Source organism: Sylvia atricapilla, chromosome 2 (genome assembly GCF_009819655.1).
Source record: "Sylvia atricapilla isolate bSylAtr1 chromosome 2, bSylAtr1.pri, whole genome shotgun sequence".
NCBI lineage: Eukaryota > Metazoa > Chordata > Aves > Passeriformes > Sylviidae > Sylvia > Sylvia atricapilla.
This window is the reverse complement of record NC_089141.1, coordinates 99,711,573-99,735,320: the sequence shown is the minus strand read 5'-3', so window position 1 is coordinate 99,735,320 and position 23,748 is coordinate 99,711,573. Positions and strand designations below refer to the sequence as shown.

The 23,748-nt window shown below is 40.6% G+C and overlaps 1 protein-coding gene across 2 annotated transcripts in view; it reads right to left on the bottom strand.

Annotated features, from left to right (window-relative positions):
• Window positions 1-3,641, bottom strand: part of CDKL5 (cyclin dependent kinase like 5) — a 126,543-nt gene extending 122,902 nt beyond the window's left edge. For both annotated transcript variants that reach the window (XM_066313930.1, XM_066313932.1), the window contains exon 1: window positions 3,576-3,641. The gene's annotated coding sequence lies outside the window, so the exon portion shown is untranslated. The remainder of the gene's footprint in view (window positions 1-3,575) is intronic.
• Window positions 3,642-23,748: the final 20,107 nt, after the last annotated feature.

Genomic DNA, 23,748 nt, shown 5'->3' with positions numbered 1-23,748 from the left:
ATATCTTAGTCAAAACTTAAATAGTACCTAGGAAAAACTGTTGGTTAGCTCTTTTCTGTCTTTTCTACTGCTGTTACATGTTTGAGAGAGAGTGAACCCAGTGCTTACACGTGAACAGTTTTCAAGAGTTTCCATATATAGTCAGTATTATAAATAGTTATTTTTATAGCAGCACTGAACTGACTTTTCAATATATATAGAGAGGGTGTTTTCTGCTAGCAGAAATTCTGTTATTCTACTTCGTACTTCCAGTCTTAGCTCTCCTCCAACTCTCATGGTCTTGCTCCATACAACAACAGAAATAACCACTGGTAGTGTAGGGTCACCCTGGGACTACAGTTCCCAGAACACCAGGCTGGGAGAGACCTCAAGGATCATTTGGCTCAACCTTTCCTGGAAAAAGCACAATCTAGACAAGATGGGCCAGGACCCTCCTCAGCTGTGTCTTTCAAGTACCCAGTGGTGGGGAATCCCACAGTTTCCTGGGAAGATGATTCCTTCAGCTGATTGCTTCTGTTACTGAAAATTTTCCTCTCATGTCTCGTTGGAATATCCCCAGGAACAACTGGTACCCATCACCTTTCATCTTTTCCATGGGACTACTTGCAAAAGGGAGTCTCCATCTTCTTTGTAGCCACCCTTTAAATACTGGAACATGATGTTAATTAGATCAGTGCTTCAAGAACAGTTTCCACCAGACCAACCCAAACCTCTGTTCTATAGAGGTTCTCTTTGTACTGATCATATGGATTTTTGCACTTCCAGAGAGCTGCTTCACCGGTAAAGAAGGCTTATGAAATGTATAGTCTTGAGGGGTTTGTTAGGAACATATAGCTAGAGTATTCATTTCAGTATTAAAGTCTCCAAGTCTATTTTGCCCCCATTATTATTAAACTAAACTGATAGGATCTAAGAGAACACCAAGAGGGATCAGCAATTTCTTTGTTTCAACACCAAGTTTTGGAAACTAAGCCAGGGCACGTCAGCTACAACATTAACAGGTTTATTTTAACTCTCATTTTAAAGTCAGACAAAAGGAATCCAAACAATATATAGTTACAGCTTCCATAAAATTCCAATCTAAAACGTTAAAGAAAACCTTTAACATAAACTAACAATGGACTATATATCAGATTCACTAAAACTGTCCACATTAAGTTAAAAAACAAGCATAATGCAATTTTTTTTACATGTGTAAGACGTAAAAAGATGTAAAGATGTTAAAGATAACTGCTTTCAACGGCAGGTTCAACACCAACTGAAATTAAGACTGAAATTACTTCTAAAAGATCTAAAATATGGTATAGCATTTGCTCCTTGCAATGCTTGATTTCCATAGCTTTAGATATTCCCATGCTTCTATAAAATATGGTCTTCCACCAGTTGTAATGTGCCATCCAGTTCTTCTGTGTGCTAGAAAAATCTAAGGAGCTAAATCAAGGCAACCAAGATTTTGACACAATTATGATTGAATTAACTAAATACTACCGTTTTAGGTAAATGCTGACAAACAAGGCCATATACTTAAGAGTTCTTCAGTGTGGAGGCTTCTTGAGGCAAGAGATCTCTCCTTGAAGAACATTTTGCCAGAAGTACAGAGGGGGAGATTTTCCTTCCTATTGCCAAATGAGCAAAATGAGAGAAATTCTGAACACCCACACGACTAGAGGTAGTATTTAAGTCTGTACAATAGAAAAGGCCAATACTTTTCTTATTCAATCCACCTATTAAAAATGGCACTTCGTGCTTCTACTACATAAAAATATAATTTATAAAAAGCTTGCCTTTTTTTTTTTTTTTTTTTTTTGTCAACCGCTGATCTTTTTGCTGTTAAAAAGCACACACACTAAGACAAGAACAGTCTTAATGATCATGCTGTTTCAGGCAAACCCAAAAGACTATCTGAAATGCTAAATTTTGACACACTTACACCGCATCTGGGAAATAAATACTTAAGTAAAATAAAGTGGGACTTGTAGACTGTACTAGCCAAGGAGCCACTATCAGCTGGCCACACACAACTTGATCACTCATTACACTGGAAGCTGGTGGTGCTCAACAACTCTGAAAAACAGCGGAGAGGCATGAGGAAAACAAAAGAAACTAAGAGGACAATTTTAAACTTCTTTCCTTCAATACTGCAGAGCCACTTGTGATCTGCGTTTATCAGCGTGCCAATGGATTTTCCCAGCCCTCCTCTGTCGTACATTCTCCTCCAGCCTGTTTGAGACCTTGCAAAGCTTTACCAGATGAACACGTATTTGTAATAAACGATTCTTCCACTGTAACCGTGACTAATGTATTACCATCCTGAGAAGCCAGCTGAGTACAAGCCAGGTAACAGCTTCCCCTGCCCGAGGCACAGCACCCAGGAACATGCAGGATCATCACTAATTTCACTATGGCAGAAGCAGGCTGTTGCTGCCTCACACAGCTACCTGCCGCAGCCATGGTCGGCACCGCGCGATGCAGGCAGCAGCAGGATCGTCTGCCAGCAAGGCTGGAGTACTTCAGCGACAGCAACAGCGTGCACAGCCCTCACGTTCATACAGAGAACGGAACAGGAGCTCGGCTTCTTGCTCCTTCAGCCCGAGAAGAGGCATTGCTGCAGACACACAACACCCTGCTTGAAAAAAATCCTCCTGCCTTCCGTGTACTCCAAGGACGGAAACCGAGGTTTCCCTGCTCAACCACCAACACAGAAGATGAAAGCCGAGAGCAGAAGCAAGGAATAGCCCAGCAACGGGAATCCCGGCATCCCTCATCCTCCCAGCGGCTCGAGGTGAGGAACAACCTTCTCTCCTGGGTGTTGTCCCCTCTGATGCTCTCCATCACCACCTGCCTACCTTGGAACTAGTACGTTTTCTCACAACTGGCACCGACAATGCACAAGCCCAGCAACAGGGCGACTGGTTAAAATAAAAGACAAACCCAAAACCACACGCACAAAAAACCCAAACCCACCCAGCAGAGAAACGCTGCCTCCCCCAAATCACAATAATCTATGGAGCATCTGTTTTAGAAAAAGCCCTAAGCCCTTCCAGTGTGGCGGAAGAAGGCGTTTAGGGAGGAAGCGGGGAGAGCTGGCGCAAGACAAGGCTCAGGGGCGGAATCCCACGGGCGGAATCCCACGGGCGGAATCCCACGGGCGGAATCCCACGGGCGGCCGCTCCCCCCGCCCCGGGGCACCCCCGGCCGGACGGAGGGCGGGCCGAGCCCGCCGCCTCTGCCCCCTCCCGAGAGGGGCGCCGCGGACCCCGCGCCGGGCCGGACCCCGCCGGAGCCGCAGCCTCACCCCGGGCCCTTCCCGCCCCTCGGGCACACCTGGGCTGGGAGCGGAGCGGGGCGAGGACGCCGACCGGCCCCGGCGGGCTGGGAGGAGGGCGGCAGGCGGCTGCCAGCGGCGGCGGGGGAATCGCGGCTGGCCGGGGAGGAGAGGAGACGGACTGGGAGCCGAGGAAAGGGGCGAGGCGCGGGGCTGACTCGCCGCAGCAGCGGCAAGAGCCCGACAGCGAGGCGGTGACAGGTGAGGGCGGCGGAGGACACGGGGCGAGCTCCCGGCGCGGCTCCCCTACCTGCGCTCCGGCGCTGCCGCTGCTCTCGGTGCGCCCGCTGGCGCTTCCCCGCCCGCCGCCGCCCCCTCGCTGCGCTCCCCCGCCCGCCGCGCTCGGCCGACCCCGCTGGCCGCAAGACCCACCCCCGGCCCGCACTGACGTCTCCGCTCACCAATAGCAGGGGAGCGAGCGGGCATCAGACCGCGCCCACCCCCGCCTTCACCAATAGCAGCTCGCCATGGGCCTCTCTTCCCGCCCCTGGCACCGCCCCCGCGGGACCGCCCCGGTCGGGGCCGGTTGGGTTGAGGCGCGGCTGCCGCGCAGCGGGCGCGGGAGGCGGCGGGGCCGTGGTCCGGGTCCCGGGGGTCGTCGTCCCGGGGGTCGTCGTCCCGGGGGTCGTCGTCCCGGGGGTCGTCGTCCCGGGGGTCGTCCTGGGCATTCCCGGGGGCAGGTCTGGTCACGGGAGACACCTCCGCAGGTGGAGGGGCGAGGGGCCAGTCCCCAGCAGCAGGACACGGCTCTAAGATATGTGTTCCTCTCTGACACGGAGGGGGCAGGGGGCTTTTCGTGCGGGGGATTCCGCGGAACGGATGGGCTTCCTCTTTTTATTTTTTTAATTTATTTTTTCTTTTTTTGGCATGGAAACTGGTCCCCGCCTCCGGCACGCAGAGCCGTTTGTCACCCGAGTGCGGGGCGAGGAGGCGGGAGAAGCGCCGTAGGAGCTGCTGCTGCTTTTGCTGGATGGGTGGAAAGGAGAGCGGCTGGAGACAAGGGGAACGGGGATGTTAAAAGTCAGTATATATTTCCCTCCCCCCCCCCTTTTTTTTTTTTCCCCTCTTTTTTCTTTTCACATCATCTCCTGACGCGGTGAAAATGCCTGCAGCCCTTCATCTTTTTTTTACAAAACTCTAATCTGGGCTTTCAGAATGTGTTGCTGGCGCCTGTAAGGCTTTCACCTTTTAGCTTTGCTCGCACATAATAACAGTTTTAAACTAAAAGCCACTTTCCAGCAGACATCGAATATCAGATGCATCACGGCAAAATGTAGCTCTGCAAGTTATGGATGCTTGAACTCGACTCCCATTTTCTTAGTATGCTTCAATGATTATTTAAATTAGAAAAATGTTATGAAGCCCAATGGACATAACATGCTGCAGAATTCAGCAATGGTTGAGTATTGCTACCAAAAGTATATTTCTTCTTTAAGGATATATACACTAAAAATATCTGCACAGACATATAGCAGAATTTAAGGCATTGCAGTGCATAAAAATCAGGCATCTCATTTTAGTTTGTTGTTCCACACAGACTGCTTCATGAGCCTTGGGGCACTGAAGTGTTTTAGTTTGGATCAGGGATGCAGTTTTGAAGTAAATGCTGTCATCATCTCTGCTAACAGTGCTGTAATTCAGAATGTGGAGTGGTGTTGGAGCACATGAAATAGACCCTTTTGTATAAAGCTAAACTAATGCGTTCCAGCCACAGATGAGCCCTGGTGGGACTCAAAGTGAACTAGTCCAACACCAGGAATCCTTGAGGTGAGTACAGCTTGAAGATCAGGCCCTCAGCACCAGCGGTTGCACTCCACAGGTCTGTCAGACCTTGGTTCTTGCCAGTGTAGTTGAACATTTGGAGCTTTGTAGTTCAGAAGGAAGGTCCCAGGGGGGTTCTAATGTAGAATCTGAAAGACCTGATTCCTGGTTCACAGCTGGCAGTCAATCGATACTTAAAAACTTTGATGCCTAAAAGTCTGCCAGAGCTCCCAGTTCATCTGTGGATCATCCCATATTCTTGTGTCAGGAGTACATCACATCAGGCACAGCTATAAGGATAACTTATACTGAACTGAAGTAAAATATGTGCTACCACCGCTGCTCTTTCAGCATTGTCAATGGCTTTTGTGGTCCTTATTCATCTCCCTACACCTGCAACAGATTACAGGATAGAAGGCAGTGATGCTGCAAGTTTAAAATTAAGATAAATGGGTAGTGGTTTAACGATTAAAAATAAATGAATGAACTTGCAATAACATATGTTAGCAATGGGAACTTTTTTTTTGTCTCAGTGTATCTTGTCATTTTAATATGAGGCCAGCTTGTAAGAAATGTAGCACACATAGAGTGTTTGTAAGAAATCATATAGAGAACCATCGTGGTTGCAAAATCAGAGCTGAAAGATTTTTTTTCTTACAATGTACACAAAATGAATTTATTTTTCTTACAGTGCTTCTCACAGGCGACCAGTTTCATGAACTAGTATGACATAGTTACTCCTTTGACTGAGATCTGTCTACTTTTTGAAGGTGTGTGTGAGAGAAATATGTTTGTTATTTGATAGATAAGATAAAACACTTTCATATAAACTTTAATCTTGAGGAGCTTGACTACAGACAGAAGTCCATAATTTACATGTCTGAAATCAAACACCATAGCTCACTTGTCTTCTAGGTTACTTCCATATTCATCATTGTATTTTTTGCTCTCATCTTGTGGTAGTAACAAGTGTTAGAATACAACAGATCTTTGTTTCTCCAAAAGTTTAAGGCTTATTTAACTCAGTTATAAAGATGGAATTTTATTTGTGAACCCTTAAAACCAGGCATGATGTAGAGGCCAAACCCTTTTTTACTGACACATCTGTTATAGAGGTTTTGTTCTGGCAAACTAGACTACATTCCACAAAGTTGCTGAAACAAAATACGTGAAAAAAATGCTTTACCAGGTGAAGCAAGCATATATGACTGAATACAAATAAGCAGCAGGTCTCATTCATAACAAGATACCTTTTTTCAGACAAACTTCCTGTTTAAAAAATGGAGAAGCACCAAGTTTCCCAAGGGCCACCGAAGTGTTTTCTTTAGGGACTCCTAAAGGGATCCTGGAGTGCTCAAGGCCAGAGACAAACACCTGAAGGCAGCAGCCAGATTGCCTAGACTTCCCTTTTTGGTCCCACAAACTAGCTGGCTCAGTGTCAGGCTGGCCCTCCTGTGTGGATCAGAGCAGTCTGATCTGTTGTGCTGGAGATGGCGAGAAGTGACAAGTCCCACACATGTCCTACTTCTCTGGAGCCCCTGTGAGTCACCACATCAGCGGCTGCCAAGGCAGCTCCTGGTTTGGTGGCCAACCAGGTCATACAGCCTGGAAGGAGAAACCTGCTCACCCGTGGCATCTGTATTTTCACTGACCCTAGGAGCCAAGTAGGAATAAGTTTGACATAGACATACGTAACTGGAAGTGAAAGGCAAGAGGACATTGAGTAATGAGCATTAGTTTAGTGAGTTATGAATGTATATAGAGGGGCCAAGATATTACCGTGCCATTAGAAGAGCCTTTAAAAGGGCAAAAATCAATGGGAGCTTTTCTTAGCTGAAAAGTGCAGGAATTGGCACATAGATAGTACCAGAATATTCATTTCTTCTTTCTTGCAATGACATTTCATTACATACTGGAGAAAGAAAAATCATGAAATAGTCAATAGATATTGTTTCTTTTCTAAGGTCTTAAGAGAAAACAGTGTAACAAATGGGAGTGATGCTGGTTTTATTATTGTTCTCTGCAAACTGGCTGTTGCTTTCCTGGGGAACCAAGCTCTCAGTTGAGCAATCAGTATTTTTAAAATAATTTTTATGGTGAATTTCCTGTACAGTGTTGCACTTTTAATACATGCAACAGTCACAATTCTCAGGTGGCAGAGTCTGCATTGACATCCTTTTACAAAACTTTTCCTAAAATGTATATTTTTAAATGTATAATTTGTGAGTATTGCTCTTGATCATTTAATTTTGAAGATTAGGCTCATGATCAAAGAGCTATGGCTTTATTCCTTCCTGTGCAATCATTTCTAGGAAAGGACTACAAACCAATTCTTTCTTCCTTCATTTGGTGAGCGATGCAACCAAAATGGCAAGTGGTTCACTGCACAAGGTGTTCCTGGTATGGGTGGGGTGTGTGTGCCAGTAGGGATGAGAGTTTCTGCACATCCCTGTGTCAGAAATACAAGCAGCTCTGCCCAGCACTTCTAAGCCAGATGAAGTCCTTCCAAGAGCAGGAAAGTAACAGAAGAAATAATACTTGGTTCCTTAGGAAATAGTCTTACTGTCTTCTTTAACAAGACTTGTTTAGGCTATGAAAAGTACCAGTCATCTAGAGCTTACCTACTCTCTGTCTCTTAGTTTAAAAATAGGTTTTCTGTGCTGCTTAACCACCTGCTGTATTCTCCCCCTATGCATTAGCACTGCCCTTTCTGCTGGCTTCCTAAACATACGTGGGTAGATTGCAAGATATATATTCTGCTTTTACAGAGGCAGGACTCAGCCTAATTATAACCTGAGATCAGAATGTGACTGTTTTGACTTGCAGAAGCAAAGATGAATAACTGAGTTGCTGGCATGTAATTTTAGATATTCTGAACTCAGTCCACTTTTAACTTTAATTTATTGTACTTATGACAGTGCTAATACCTGAAGAAAATGACCTATGTGTGCAAGCAACCATTTGCGTTGTATTTGCCAATGAAGTAAAGTGACTTTTAGCGAAGTAAAAACACTTGCTGTTCTTTTGTAAATCCAAAATCAGTGTGCTTTTATTATTTATCTATGACAAGAAAATAGCAGACAGAATAAATTTAAAAAATATTTTTACCAGACTGCAGTAATTTAGACAATCTGGCATTTCAAGAGCGGTACATCTTTATCTCAGTAATAATGATTAGTTGTGGTTAATGTATTTCATTCATCCTAATATCTCTTACTGTGTGTAATAAGCACGTTCAATATGCACATAGGTAGCTTTGCCCATGACATATTTCATCCTTGAGCATAATTCATAGTTTTATGTCAGCATTTGGTTGGAACAAGACAGGGGTAAGATGACATGATTGTAGGATGGCTTTCTGCTGCAGTCGTCTGTGTGTAAAGCTCTTGAGGGCAATTCCTGGTTGTCTAGACCCTTCAATGCTGCAGTCCTCACCTTCATCTCAAAACAGTGGTACAATATATCATTACAGATTTATACATCCCTTTGTTTCCCACCTATTTTTCCTCCATGGAGCTCTGGTGTCACTAGCAATGATATCTGAATGAGTGTCCCTGTGGTGTCCCTAGCGATGATGACAGATTAGATAGGATAGCTCACATATTTTTGTAATGGTTGTTTTCTTAAAATCAATCCCATTTGCAGAACATTTGTAGCTTTATATAAACAGTTTCCCAAAGCGTGTCGCTTTTATTATATTTAAATACTATACTTTCCTCCACTTTCTGACTTCTCCTTCTTAGTGCTTTCTCTCTTGGTTGCATTTAAACTATGTAGTTGCTATTGTTTTTAATCATACCAGAAGTATTCCTCATTTGGGGGCTTTTTTGACCTAATTTTTAAGAGACAATGTTTCCATATAAGAAAAGAATCAGCCTGCCTTCTAAAAGAAATAGAATTTTTTAATTGCCTTATTAAGCCAAGCCTCATGGAGAGTCTGTGCTTCTACACTTAATGTCTGTATATACAATCCAAAAACTTGATGTAATATATGAAATACTGCACCTAGGTTGATGTACCACTAAATGTAATCTCCAATTAAATAAAAATATAACTTTCTTTAAGTGTATTTTTAGTAAGGAGAAAGATGTGTATGTGTTTTTGTAGCCTGACATACAAAAGGTAATGTTCTAAAATCTGAATTTAAATATAGAAGAAAAAGAGGGGTTGGACAACAGCATCAATGCAGTTGAGATGTAGCAATTTTTTATTTATTGTAACATGTATTATCATCACAATTTTTCCTAACAGGACTCTTGGACAGAATTCCGATTTAGATGGATCAGGTTTCATAAAAATACAAAATAATAGGATCATCCTATTTCACACACATTATTGACAGTTGGCTAGATGTTTCCAAATTTGTAGCATCCTGGCAGAGGTGAACCTCAAACAGAGATTTTAGAGGAAAATACTGAAGTGGTTTTCCTGATGTTTTTGAGGAACTCAGCAAGAACACACAGGAGATAACATGGATGTGCATTCCTGAATTTTTAACAAGCAGATAATACGTACCATCCTGGGTAAGGTGGATGTGAGAGCTTGGTAGATGATATAGTGGGGACAAAATGTAAATGGACTTCAAAATGAAGATCGTGTATCCTGGTGCTGTGAAGATGGAGGGAACAAAGAGGGGGTTGTAGGGGAGGAAGATTTATAACTTGCCATCTCCCATAGTGATGATGAATTATTAAGATAGTTCATGGCAAGGGTAAGAAAACAGATGTTGCAGCAATAAATGTGTGGCATAATGAAAATTTGGATGAGTTTTAAGTATGCATATAAATGCAAAAAGCCTTCTACTAGAAGCGTTAGAAAAAAAGTCTTGTTAGGATTTCAGCATAATTTGGCTATGAAAAAAAAGATGGAGGTGGATAGTGCAGATAAGTGGCAGGCTAGATATGATTTATCATGGTGATTGCAAAGGAGATGCAACTGAATGTGTTGTTTTAAACATATCATTCTTGGGATCATGTCCCTGGAGAACAAATCTGAGACAAATTTTCTGAGGCTTTCCTTTTAATAAAAACCGTCAGATCTGCAGTGAGGAGATGAATATTCAAAACAATAACTAAACCATCATAGGGTCACATTTTCATAAATGCTGGAGGTGGGTCTTGAAAGAATGCCAAAGAACATGAAGTGATAAGGGATAAATGCACAGTGAGAAAACAACAACAACAAAAAAGAAAAATCATGGAAACTTAAGGAGGACAAGGTTTCGGTGATGGATTATTATTTTTCAACTTCAGTTCAAAATCAGTAACAGTCAAAGGCAGATTATGTTGTGTCTAAGGGGAGAAAACTAGTTTACAGAGGTTCTGTAATGAAACTGGAGAAGAGGTGAATTTAATGAGCTTGGAGATGGGAATGAGGAGCAGAGCAGTTTGTAGCTGGTGAGAACAGGGGATCAGAAAAAGAATGTTTTTGGTGGGAGCGTGAGAACTGAAGGAGGAGTGAACAACAGTTTGCTCAGGATGGAAGAACTGAGGCAAACGGAGGAGTTGGAAAAAAGAAATTCTTAACATGTGACATGGAAGAAAGAAAGGGAAGTGATGGAAAGCAGATGTCTTCATGTAGAAGACATTGGTGAGATCCCAATGTGAAGAGTGAAAGAGATGCAGGAGCAGAGTAAAAGGGAGGATGATTCAGGGTAGCTAAAAATCCTACTTGAGATGACAGATGTTCCCTAACTGGAGAATGGAGAATTACTTAACTAGGAAACAGGAAGAAATATAGATGGGTTAAAAAGGCTTGCAGTGGAGAAAAGGGTGAAGTGAAGGAGGTAGAAAATGAACAACAATCCTTGGGATAAAAAGAGAAAATAGAGAAGAAATGTGGAAAAAAAGAAAAGGGAGACAAATAATGAGAATTACTGATCATCTAAAAAATTGTGGAAGGATTGACTGACAAGACTTGAGGGAGAAGATGACCTCAAGTATGAGGGTGCAAGGTGTATGATCATTGTTTAAAAGGGAGGAACACAGCATCAGAGATTCAGGAATGTGGCTGACGAAAATCAGTGCAAAACTGTAAGCCTGGGTATAGGCTGAACTGAAAGAGGAATGAACACAGAAGGGAGACAGGACTCTTCAGCCAAGGGCTCAGGTGAATTGCTAAAGACTTACACGGAATACAGTGAAAATAAGATGCTGTGAGCTGAAATCAGAGGACAAGGCAGAAGATGGAGAGCAGACAGAAAGAAAATCATAGGGGGAAGTGAGAAGGGTGATATTTAATGCTGCTAACAATGGAGAAACAGTAAAAGGGATGTAGCCTGGGAGGAGCGTGGACAGGTAAAGAGCAAAAGTCCAGTGTGACTGCCATGAAATGTATCTGGGGGGATAGAAATGAATGGAAAAGAGAAACTTCTGAAAGAGAGGGAAGATTAAAAAAAAAGGATCCAGGACTTGGTGAGGGTGAAAGGAACGACATATGAAAAAGTTATGGATGACAGGGTTTTTTTACAGAGACAAAGAGAGTGGGAGGAAAGAAGGGTGTAGGTGTGAAATTTGAAGGTGCAGAACACGACAGGTAGAAGCAGTAGGAAAGGAAGATGTAGCATAAAGACAAAATTTTCAAACTTGGATGGTAAAAATAATGATCCTAAGTTCTGCTTAGCCATCTCACTGGAAGGTAGCTTTAAAGCAGAGTCCCTCAAAATATTTTTCTTTTTTCTTTCCAGACATCATCTGCAAATAGTTACTCAGATGTGTGGGCTTTTTTCTGGAGAGAGCAGCAGGAAATGAACTATGGATTCCTATTCTGTCATCTTCAGTGTGTTCATTAGGTGGTGCTGGAAAGGCTGATAGAAACTATATTTAATAAAGTACCACGTGATTCATTTAGCTGAGAGAAGGAATAGATGTTGACAGTGCCATTCCTAAACAAGTTTAGATCTTTCTGTTTCACCACATTTGTCAGATCTGTTTGGATGATGCCTATACTAATGCCTAATACAGATTTCAGGCTGAATACAACCTAAATGGCTGAGACCAGGTTGATTTCAGCAGTCTGCACTGGCGGGCTCTGCTGCTTGATAATATTTTTTTTTTTTTTTTTTTTTTTTTTTTTTTTTTTTTCTGGACGTGGGCCTTGCTGTGTTTCTGTCACCTGGAGCTTAGGTTTCTGCAGAGAACAGTCCATAGGCCCATGCTCAGAGATCAAAAGGGAGCTTCCCCACTTGAGCAGAGTACACCCACTGGCTAAGTGAGTTCCTACTAATGTTCCTGGCAGGCAGCTTTGGCTCCTGTGAAATTCAAAGTGTGTGTTTTTACATGCAAAGCTTTGGGACGGGATCCATCTTGCTGGAATACACCACTCAGTCCTTGTAATAGCTCAGCAGCTGGGGCTCCTCAGGTGAGGGGCTTCTGCCTCACCTGTCCTGGGGAAAGGTCTGCTGTCTCCTGTCTTGTGTGCTCCCCATGGTGCTCTCCACCAGCATGCTTCAGTCAAAATGCCCACAAAAAGCTTCTCTTTCCAAGGGAAGCTTTCTCCCTCCTGTTTTTGAGAAGGGATTTGGTTGTTAGGCCTGGGGAGCTGCAGCAGACTGTGGTTCTGATTTGTTTTCTAGGAATGACTAAGAGAGGAGGAGTTTGTATGCTCTGACTAAATTCTGATGACTCTGTTAGCAACCACATTTCTTTTAACTGTATGTGAGCTTGCTGGAAGTATGTTTTTAACCTTGCAAAACCCTCCTCAGTTTCTGATGTCACTTCTCACATACTTTGTGTTATTTTCCATTTTTTGCTTCAATCCTTCTGTGTTTGGCATACAGGATTTTCCAGGAATATTTTCAAATGGATTTTCTTATCTTAGTAAAGCTATTACTTTCACATATTTTAATTGTCAGCTAATGTCTGAAGATTTCTTGTTTTGAGTAAAACCCCTTGACCCTGGTTAAAACCAGCATTTTGTTTTACTATGTCAGCATCTTAAAAATGAAATATATTAAATTAGAAAAATTAAGAACTAGTATGGTGGAGATTTTGCTTTCAAGTTATAGCAAAGAATGCAGAAAAAAAAGTTCAAATCTTGATCAGAATAATGAGTAAGTGGGATTAATGACTTGTTTGGAAGCTGCATCAGAAAAAAGGTGAATCCTCAGAGGCAAAATGAATGAATCACACATTAACTGGTTTTGGTTCAGAGTGATGGTTGCCCCAGATTAGCTTCCCTGGTATCATTTTTACAGCAACCAACCACAACAGGGAAAAGTTTCTTGTGTTTGATCGCCAACCAGGAAAAAATGTATTAAAAAATCTGAATGTGCTGCCTGATACTCGCTGTTGAAAATCTGAAAACATAAGGCTGCAGTTCTCCACTATGGACCACTCCCTGGTGAAACTAATATCTTTTTCTCCAAACTGTGTTGGAACTGGTTATCCTGTACTGCAGTGACATCTACTGAAGGAAAGTAAAAAAAGTCTTGGGAAAGCAGTGTTTGCCTTTCTAAAACAAAATACAAACAACAGAGATTTAACAGATGATTGAATACTGAGAGGTTAACTATTTTTCCCTTTGTCAACTGCAGAGCTTTTATTATCTGTTTGTTATGGAGCACCCATCACCACTGTGTTCCCAGACCTTAAACATACTTAACTAATGTATTCTGGGACCTGTTCTGTATACAAATACTTAACTCCTGAAGGATTGTGGTTTAGTTTTAGTTCGTTCTCCATTTGAGAATGGAAGTAAAGGGATTTTTTTTTTCTCATTGAAGGAGGGGAGAGATTAGAATTTAGGGGGCTGGCAAGGACAAATATTGTTCAGACAGAGCTAGTTGCTGTGTGCCACAGCGGGTGGAAAGGACAAGAGAATTGTCACTTCTGCTACTGAGGTGAACAGCTCATATATTTATTACCTCTAGCTAGAGCATATTTGAATATGTGCTTTCTTTATGCCCTCCTCTTGCCAGCAAGCACTGTTTTATACTGGAAATGAACTAATGAATTGCAGAAGACTAATGGATTGCATTATGTACAGCTGCTTGTAGGGGAGATCTGCCTCATTTGCTGGCAAAGCTTTGTGGTCTTTAGCTGCCTTATCCAGACACTTCCATCTCTTTCTTCCTGGGAACTGGATTATGGGATCTAACCTTGCCATTGGCAGTAGTGTATGCAGCTGTCTGAATGAGGAGGAAAATAAGATTCATGCCTGCACTTCCATCCCTCAGAAGCAGACAATATCTTGTCCTTTTAGTTGCAATATCCTCCTTGAAGGGATACCTCCAAGCAGAAGAAATCCCACCACTGTATCCATGTGCCAAACTATCAACAAATATGGGGGGGGGAAAAGAGCATAATATAGCTGCAAAATACTGTTTGATTGAGATTACTGTTGTTTAAAAAAGACCTGAAAATACCAGTGGGAAGGGTTTACAGTTCTGCTCCTTTCTGCATTTTTTTCTGGTCTTCCATCATGCAACACTTACAGCCTATAATTAAAACAGCTTGCTGCTATTTGCATTTTTATGAGAGGAGCCTCTTCTAACATACCACTCTTAAATCTCCTATTTGATATCGAATGAAATTTAATTTCAAGGCTTTACTCTTTGCAGATCATTTAACTCTTAATGGTTTTTCATCCTAAATCTATCTCTGCTTTTGTCTGAGCGTATGTGTCTCTCTCCTCATCTCTGTCTCTCTTCCTCATTATTTGTTCACCTTTAAGCCATTCCAAAACTATTGGAAAGACAGATTGTAAAGACAGAAGCCTGAATTTTGCTATTATGCTCTACAGCTCTGGCATGAGTTCGTACACATTCCTATCAGAAATATTTCTGGAATTGAAAACCCAGCAAGGGAAAAGATGAGCTCTAGGCTGCTTATTAGTTAAATAGTTCTGTACAGCACTATTTGCACACAGGAGTCACATTTATGGATTTAGCTGAACAGTAAGAATAGTGCTTTGCACAATATTCTTGGAAGTGCTTAAGTTAAGGACATACATAAAATTAAAATAAATTTTTATGCTCAGTTCTAGGTACTTAGTGTAAGGCATCCTTAGAAAAGTAATAGCTAGCAGCAAAGCATGTCTAGCAAGTGGAATTTTCTGTTGGTTCTCTCATTCCCTTCCTTATCTTTCCTTTTCCTGACAGAAACAGATGGAATTTTATTTTCTCACAATTACTATGAACTGAGACTAACAGCTCCTAAATTAGCAGTGAGGGGGTGGAAAGGTGTGGAAAGCAATAAAAACATGCAAACCCTCTGTAACAGTCTTAACAGTGAAATGTGGAAATAAATTTTGTCAATCAATAAACCATAACTGCCCTGTGGCTTGTGGATTACACCAAATACATGTAATGATCCATCAGTCCTTCATATAATTTTTCTGTACTGAATAATAAAAAAATTGTGTTGATTAGACCTTCCAAACTTCTATTCAAAAGAAAAGGACTGGCATTTTGTTTACCTACTGATAAAGTCTGCAAAGGATTTTTTTTTTCAGCTTTGAAGCTGTTGTTTAAGCATGGAAGACTTTGACTTTCTGAGAATATTTCTTTTAGGTTCTTCTTTGGCCCATTTAGTCTCTTTTTTTTTTCTCGATATCCTCTCTTCCAAAATTTGGTATTTTCTTTTTGTGACCATTATCTTATTTTTTAACAATTATAGTATTTAATCACAACAGAGGGCACAATGGTAATAAGCTCAGTTTAAAACCTACTCCAGTAGGTTTGTACATCTTCTGAGAAAGCAGCCACTTGACATTCTTGTAGGCTAGTTCTGGAGTTGGTCTGGATGTGGATGTGCCGTAGGTACTGGCCACAATATGATTGTCTGACACATGGCCCAGGAGTCACACAAGAATTTCCTGTGCTACAGCTATGTTCATGTTTTATATTTGAGAAAGAAGACTTTCTAAACTGAAGAGGTTATATCACTTAACCTCTAAGCAGGCTATATGGAAAGATGAGGAAATTAACATTCAGAGAAGTACAAGCTGCTGAGAAGTCATTTTCTAAACCTTGACTGAGGTGTCCAGGGCCTGATGCAACACTCCATTTTGTTCCTGGTGAGGATCTCATGGTGGAAAATGCACATCACCTGAGCTGGAGTGAGGGTTCCCCTTCCGCACGAACAAGGTGGGATATCCTTTCAGGCAAAGAGAAGGAAAAAATTCTCTGTGAGGGAAAGAAAACAGCTACAGGGGAGGTATATTTCAAGCTCAGTTTTGTCTTTGCTACAGAACCAAGATCATGCTGGTCCTGAGTACTGGTTGTGGGCTGCTGTAAGATCAGTAAATTCATTTGGGTATGATGGACTTTGCCATACCGATATTGCTGATATTGATCTGTAAGTTCAAGAACAGGAGGTCACTATATTCTTGGTAGTGTTTGTATTGACCATAACCCTTTCTAGAACTGATTACCAATGCCAGATGATGAGGATTGTTGCCTCTGGTCTGACATATTGTGTATCTCTTCTTCTTTGTTCTCACCCATGCATGATTGAGGCTATCTAACACTTAGCTTAGGCTGCTGTGTACAACAATAGCCCAGGGGCTGTCAGTGATTCCTTCCTTTCACTGAGGAAGTTGAAATACAGAGGTTGCTCCTGGTTACACCCCTGCAGCTTAAGCAGAGCTTCCATGAAGAAGACTGTGATGCATGGGATGAAAGATGTTCAGTACACTAAAATTATTCAGCTACATATTTTCTGCCAAGTAGACCCTGAAAGTTCTGGGAGAAATGCCAGAGTGATGCTGGTAGATGAATGCTTCTGAGCCATCATGTCCTTGACTGCAGGAAGAGAGAAATGTTCAATCAGGATTTTTGTTAAGGTTACTCTCTCTTTGTTTTGCTTTTCTTTGTACGTAGTCATGTTCAATACTGGCTAAAAATTGTATACTCATTTGATGATGCCCTTCTCATGGAAAACCATAAGTTAGATATAGTTTTTAATTATGCAGTTTCCATAGATTCCACCTTATTTATTTTATAGTTACCTCCTACCAGTATCATACGCATTTTCCTGGGTTTTCTGGGTTTGCATTGTTTTGCTAGATCACTGCATACATACAGCACATTGAAAATTCTTAATCTTGCAAACACAATCAGCCTGATTCAAATTCTTTATACTGTGGGCCCATTTCACTCTCCCTCAGCATATACAGCTGGAAAGTCAGATCTCTAAAACCTCCTTCTTGAGCATTTGTTTAACAGGATTCTGCAGTACACATTGTTTTGTATTTTGGACTTTTTTACCTGTGCCCAAAGGCAGTGGCTGTTGACCTTTCTGCCACAGTGGCTCATTCATACTGAACTTACCTCTGAAATATGGCTTGTTTAGTTCACTGAACTGCTTTCCTTTACCTGAAAAAAGAATTTAAAATTACTGCCACAGCTGTATCATGATTGTTTTAATTAGATTCTTTGCTCCTGCTAATTTTCATGAGGTTGAAATGTTTTTAGATAATGATATATGTTTGCAAAGCCCTTTTCAGCACCTTAAGTCCCTAGTATTATTTAACAGTATAAGTATTACTACAGTTCTAGGGCTTTCTGTTTAGCACAACCAATGTGGAGAAATTTTCGTTTTACATCTGAAAGTTTTTCCCACATTGAAACAGGAAGACATCTTTCTATTTTACTTTAGTCATACACCAGTTGATGTTTCTGATGCTCTCCTTCATGCCTTATTTTTTAGTAATTTTGATTGTGCCTTCAATGGAACATTAATTTCACGATAGCATCTTGTACTCTGGAGAGATTTTGTAGTGATGTAGAAAAATAGTCTAGAAGCCTTTAAAGAAAGATTATCCAAATTTAATATTTAAAAATTCATTTTTAAAGCATTTTCGAATTTTTGACTCATGTGAGAACAAAAGTAGTCAAATCCAGTATATATTAAAATAATAAGCATTTTTAGTCTGCATTATATTACTGTGTGAGCAGAGGGAGGAAAGGAGCTGAACACATTCAGGAGGTGCTGGATTCATAAGGGTCAGTCTACCTGCAGTAATAAATGTTCCATTTAATCTGTGCAGTGCTGGATTTAAAGGCATGGTCAAGAATTCTGGGTTGCAAAGGATACTAATAGCTCTGAACAGGTATATCTTTGATTATGCTGCATATGATCGTGTGTTTAGGGCAACAGGGATGTGCAACGAGCTTCTGTAAACCAGAAAAGACAGAAATACTCCTGTAATCAATAACTGATGTAATTAGCTTTCTTACTAGTGGAAATAGCCAACAAAGTTCCAAGGAAGCCATGAAGGGTCTCGATAAATATAATAAAAGTATCAATATGTACAAAAAACTACTGTGGCACATAACCTTCAAATGCACCTGAAGATAAATAACAAGGGAAAAAAAAAGCAAACCACATATAAAGGTATCTTTTCCTTTATGGGCTTAGACTGAAGGTAGACTAAAGGTGGTGTCATCCAGCCCTGTAACATCATGCATGCCAGAACTAATATTATGTGGAAGTTGTTCAGAGCAATGTAATTCAGATTCAATGTTATTTTAGGCACTGTCCTGACCCACAAGAGAGAGAAAATTAATTTTGTCTGAATTCCATTATTCTCCCTGAGATGATATCTTAGTTGAAATATATTTTTTGATCAAATTCAGTATCTGATTTTCAGATGCTACTTTAGAGTCAGATTTACAGATTTTCAGTCCTAGTTTGCCTCCTATTTTTAGCCAAACTAGGGCTTTGCAGGGGCTAAGCTAAAGCTTGGGGGCTTTCCAAAGCTGCAAAACAAAAACAACAGTACCTTTTGGTTTTGTCCAGTCTGCTGCTTTTTCCATCTGCTCGAACATTTACCATTTCACAAGAGCTTGTAGCCCAATCTTTGGATTTGATGTTTACCTTCCTGTTTCCTGCATAACTACTTTGCCTTTTTGGAGTAAGGCAGTTTTATGTCCTATGAAAGTACAATGTATTTTCCTTCGACCATTGTTTCCTAAAGTTACTGAAGCACTGAAAATGCCCACAAGGACAGATTTCATTAAAGGGCAGTACATGGGTTTAATTGTAACTAAAATAAGACAAATTGACACTTCTTTTGTCATCTCTATGTAGTAGTCATCTCTCCAAATGCCTTGGGCATCTTGGAATGTCAGCTTATTAAACTTGACTCAACAAAGAATTCTAGGGCACTGTTTTGCAAAGGATGTTTTATTAGTGAGTTGGCATCAAGAATCATAAAATATAAAAGTTCCCAAATTTGCATATTAAAATAAACTGAATTTACAGGCTCTTCAGTAGTGAAAATTTCCTATTTTCCAAAGGAGTTTCCTATGACCAGGACTGAATAGAGTAGTGATACATGGATAAGGCTGGTGCAATGGCATTTTTGTTTTCTCATCCCATGATCTCAGAAGCACTATTTGGGTGTTACACCTCTCTCCTTGTCCTTCAGCATCCCTCCTTCAAGTATCTACATTGGATCAGAAAAGTCAACCAGACAAATCACAGCCATTTGGTATTCCATGGTGAACACTTTTGAGCTGGAAGCATAAAATACCTCAAGGTATTCATGGCTCAAGCCAACAAGAAAAATTGGTCATAGTTCCCATGGTTTCTAGGCTTTCCTGTCCTGGCACACTTCCAGCATGTGTGGGATTTTACAAATATATTTAAGGAACAGCTTTCAGCCAAAGGTTTTGAAGTAAGAGGGTCCTGTAACCTCTCTGCTGCCGTGACACCACAGAGCATCACCACAGCCAGCTGGCCATAGCCAAGAGAGGCAGATGGAACGAATATAGCAACGTTGCCATGAACTGCAGGGATGAACACAGGTCAGGGGCACAGAAGGCCCTATTCTGCACATGGAACCAGGCCACTTTGTACATTAAAAACAAATTAAGAAGTGGTCAATTTCTAATCTTCAAATTATTTAGGTGATAATATGCATTCACTAATTATCACATGGCCGGTGGCAGAGGCACTTCATCTACTAGGGTGAAGTAGAGAGTTTTTAAAGTAACAGTATTTTAAGATAATCATCTGTCCTTTAAATAATAAAAAGTCTTTTTAATGTTATATAATAATATTTTTAAAATAAAAAATAATTACGCTTTTTCCTTGTTGCTATGTAATTGTAAGTAGGATATTAGTAACTTGCTATTTGTTTACAACAGTAGTCTGATAAACAGATAATTTTTAGCTCAACTAAGAGAATATAAAAACCTCCTCAAAACAATCCTTAAATGAAGTCTGTCCATACAATGGTATGACATTAGCTAAGTAATCCATGTCCTGCCAGTGTATTACCTCAACCTGTTCTTCACTTGTCACAGGTAGTAAAAAAGGTCTTTGTCTTGTGCAAATAAAAAGACATTTGAGCATTTCTAAGTAAAACTTTGAAAGAAAAAATATTTGCTTAAGACAAACAACTGTTTCATGACAGACCTATTTTGGGTGAAAAGAATGTAAAAATCTAAGCAATGTGTCTCTGGTGTATAAATAAATACCCTGTAATTGTCTTTGCTAAAAGTGGAGGTAATGGTGTTGAAACAATAGACTCCATTGAAAAAATGAAATCCTGTGAAGTGATAAATGTGTAAGGTCAGCTGAACTATCTGAAGGTAAATCACTTTTCTTTCCTTAGCTACTGACATCTTTAATCTGAGAAAGAAGACATCCAGAAATTAACTCTGTGTGTTCCACAGAGGTAGGAAAAGACCTATAACAGGTATAGGATCACACCTGCCACTTCACTTAGCAGGAACCCCTCCATTACCATGCCTCTTCCCTGGATTAGACAATTCCTAGCACAAAAATCTTCAAACTGTGTTCAGACATGCTCACCTCTTGCTAAGACTGTTTCACACAGATTGCTGGCAAGACTGATGAGGCCAATGCATTTCTGGCCAGCCTGTGGCCAAGGGGCTAATGCTTCACATTCCTTCTAAGGGGTTGGGGTCCTTTAAACAGGTAATGGGCAAAACTCTCCTTGTATACACAAAGAACTGCCATATCAGTGGGCCCACATCATACCTGGAAGTTCCATGTGGGGAGAGGAGGGCTGACCAGGAGGTAGTTACAGTTTAGGGGTGCTTTGACCACTTGTACAGCTCATACAGATTCGCCATAAAAGGCAACAGTGGCCAGTAACCTCCAATGGGCTGCACACATCAGGTAACATCACCAGGAGTGAAGTACAGATTTAGCACTGTAAAAATTAGTATGCTATTTCGTTTTCGTTTATGCAATGTATTCATGCATTTTTCTCCATTTCTCAGTTCCTAGTGTACCTTCCAGCCATTCCTAATTCTGATCTCTCCTGGCCACCTCCAATTTTCTACGTACTTCATATATAAAAAATACTACATGTGTATATCTGATACCTACATATCTATACAGCACTGCTGCTATCACAGGCAACAGCAGTATCCTGCTGTAAAGAATTCTTCTCTCAAGGAAAAGAGAATGCACTTCAGTCAGCAGCTCAAGGATCTTTACTGCACGTGTAGAAGGAATGCATTTGTGATGGGAACCAACTACTGGGTACAAGCAAAGAGGGCTTAGTTTGAGAGGATTTTGAATCTGTCTCTGTGCTCATATTCTCTTTCCTTTGAAGGCATGAGAAGTTTTCCATTACAGCTTACTTTGAGAAGTTATTTTGGGAATAACCTCACAAGAAACTGAACAACAATAAATAAATAAACATTGAAAGAATAAAGAAAAAGCTGTTAATGCCAAGCATGTAAGAACTTACATCTGTGGCAAAAAAACCCTACTAGAAGGAAAAAAAATTATGCTCTGATAATTCCCATATTTGATATCTTATTTCTTATGCAATGCATTTTCTTTACATCTCTGGTGTTTCCATTAGAAATATGATTCTCCTTCCCTGCCTCCTGCTCAGCTGGTATTTTGGTCATGACACTTTTTCATCTTTACGAACAAAGAATTTTTTGTATTTTATAAGATGAGAGATTTATGAAGTACCATGACTTTTCTCTGAAAATGTCAACATAAATGATTGTATGAAAAGTACAAGCAATTGTTACAGGCAAAAAAAAGAGTTTTCTTTCTTACTCTCAGCATCTGTCAGCTACAAAAGAAAAACCCAAAGGGATGCTCTCTTTTTAAAATTATCTCTATTACCGTCATAAGACAGTCAGAACTACTTTAACCTTTACAGGTCTAGCCCTTTGTGATATCCTGTTAGCTGTTGGTAACAGCAATGTTATATTGTGTTAAGGAGTTTCACAAACTATTTTAGCTCATCACATTTTCTGATATTCAGGTTTGGTATACATTCCTATGTTTGTTTGTGAGTTTACATTATTTGTATTTTTCTGTTTTGAAAATATTTATTTATTGCCCCTCACTCATCTCTACATTAAACAGCCCCACATACAGAGTGCCTCCTTGCATAAAAGTCTCAGGAGAATTTCTAATTTGTTTCATCATCTGTTTTTGAAATAATTTTTCCATTTTTTGAGATGCAGAGAACAAAGTAAAACACAATAGAAAATATAACAGATTTAAATAATGCCAGAGTTGTCAGAGTTATTTTCAGTGTTGCTTATAGACCCCTTTCTTGATAAAGATCCTTTTATGCAGATGCTTCCTAAGTGTAGGAAGATTTGGCTTAGGGACCATGAGCATCTTTGACCCTTTATTGCAGTTGAGGCAGAGAAAATATTTGTTCCTGAGAAGTATCTCTTTGTCTGCCTAAGAGTGAGTGTGTATTACTTTAGCAGTTCCATGATTTATTTTAAAACTCTCTGAATGTGCAGTTTGACCTGAGGACTTGTCCTTCACCTCATCTTGTTGCTTCAACAACTCCCTCTGATTCCTCCAATCTGCAATCTGGAGATAGAACAGAAATGGTCTATAGGGCTATTCTGGCATTTTCTTACTGTTTCTACCCTCTTCTCATATTCTCATATTTTTAATAAAGAACACTTATATGTTTTTTAAAAAAAGTAACATATGCAAAAATGTTGTTAAAAATGAAAGCTAACAAATACTTGAAATGCTTCAATTTTTTCACCCAAAGACTGAAAGCTGAAGGTAAGGTGGTATTTCTATGAAAATGGAAAAGTACATTATTTTTGTATCTTTGTAAAAAAAAAAACTTCAACTGCTATAACATAATTTCTCAGACTAAAAAAAAATATGTATTTGTTCTAAGTGTTTAATAGTAATGTTTTGACATAGAGAAAATAAAATCCCATTACCTCTATTTTGTGCTGTCTTGCAGTCATCTATTAGGACAGGATGGGTGACGGGAGATGACCACTCTTGCCTTGCAGGAAGGGAAAGACAGAGGTGTTGGCACAGCTGCTGCTTGTGGCCGTTATCCAACCCCCTTTCCCTGGCCACCTGCCCTCTCTCTCCCCATTCCACACTCTCCAGCAGCAAGGCTCCCCCTGGGGTCTTCTGCACTTGGGGGAAAGCTGAGAAAAGCTGTGCTTGGCAGAGACCCCTGCATGCTACCAGTGCCCATGTTGCTCTGAAGGTGGATATTGAGGGGGAGAGACATGTATTCTTAATAAAGCCAAGTAAACTAAGCCATAAATAAATGAATAAATAAATTATTGAGAAGCTGAATAAATGAAACAGCAATTTAAGTACTCTATTTAAACAAATGTATTCTGTTCACAAGGGATAGTGCTTTAAGGAAAGCAGAAGTCACTGGCATTTGTGAGCTTGCAAGCTGAGAGCTGCACGCAAACTGCCTCTGTCATCATT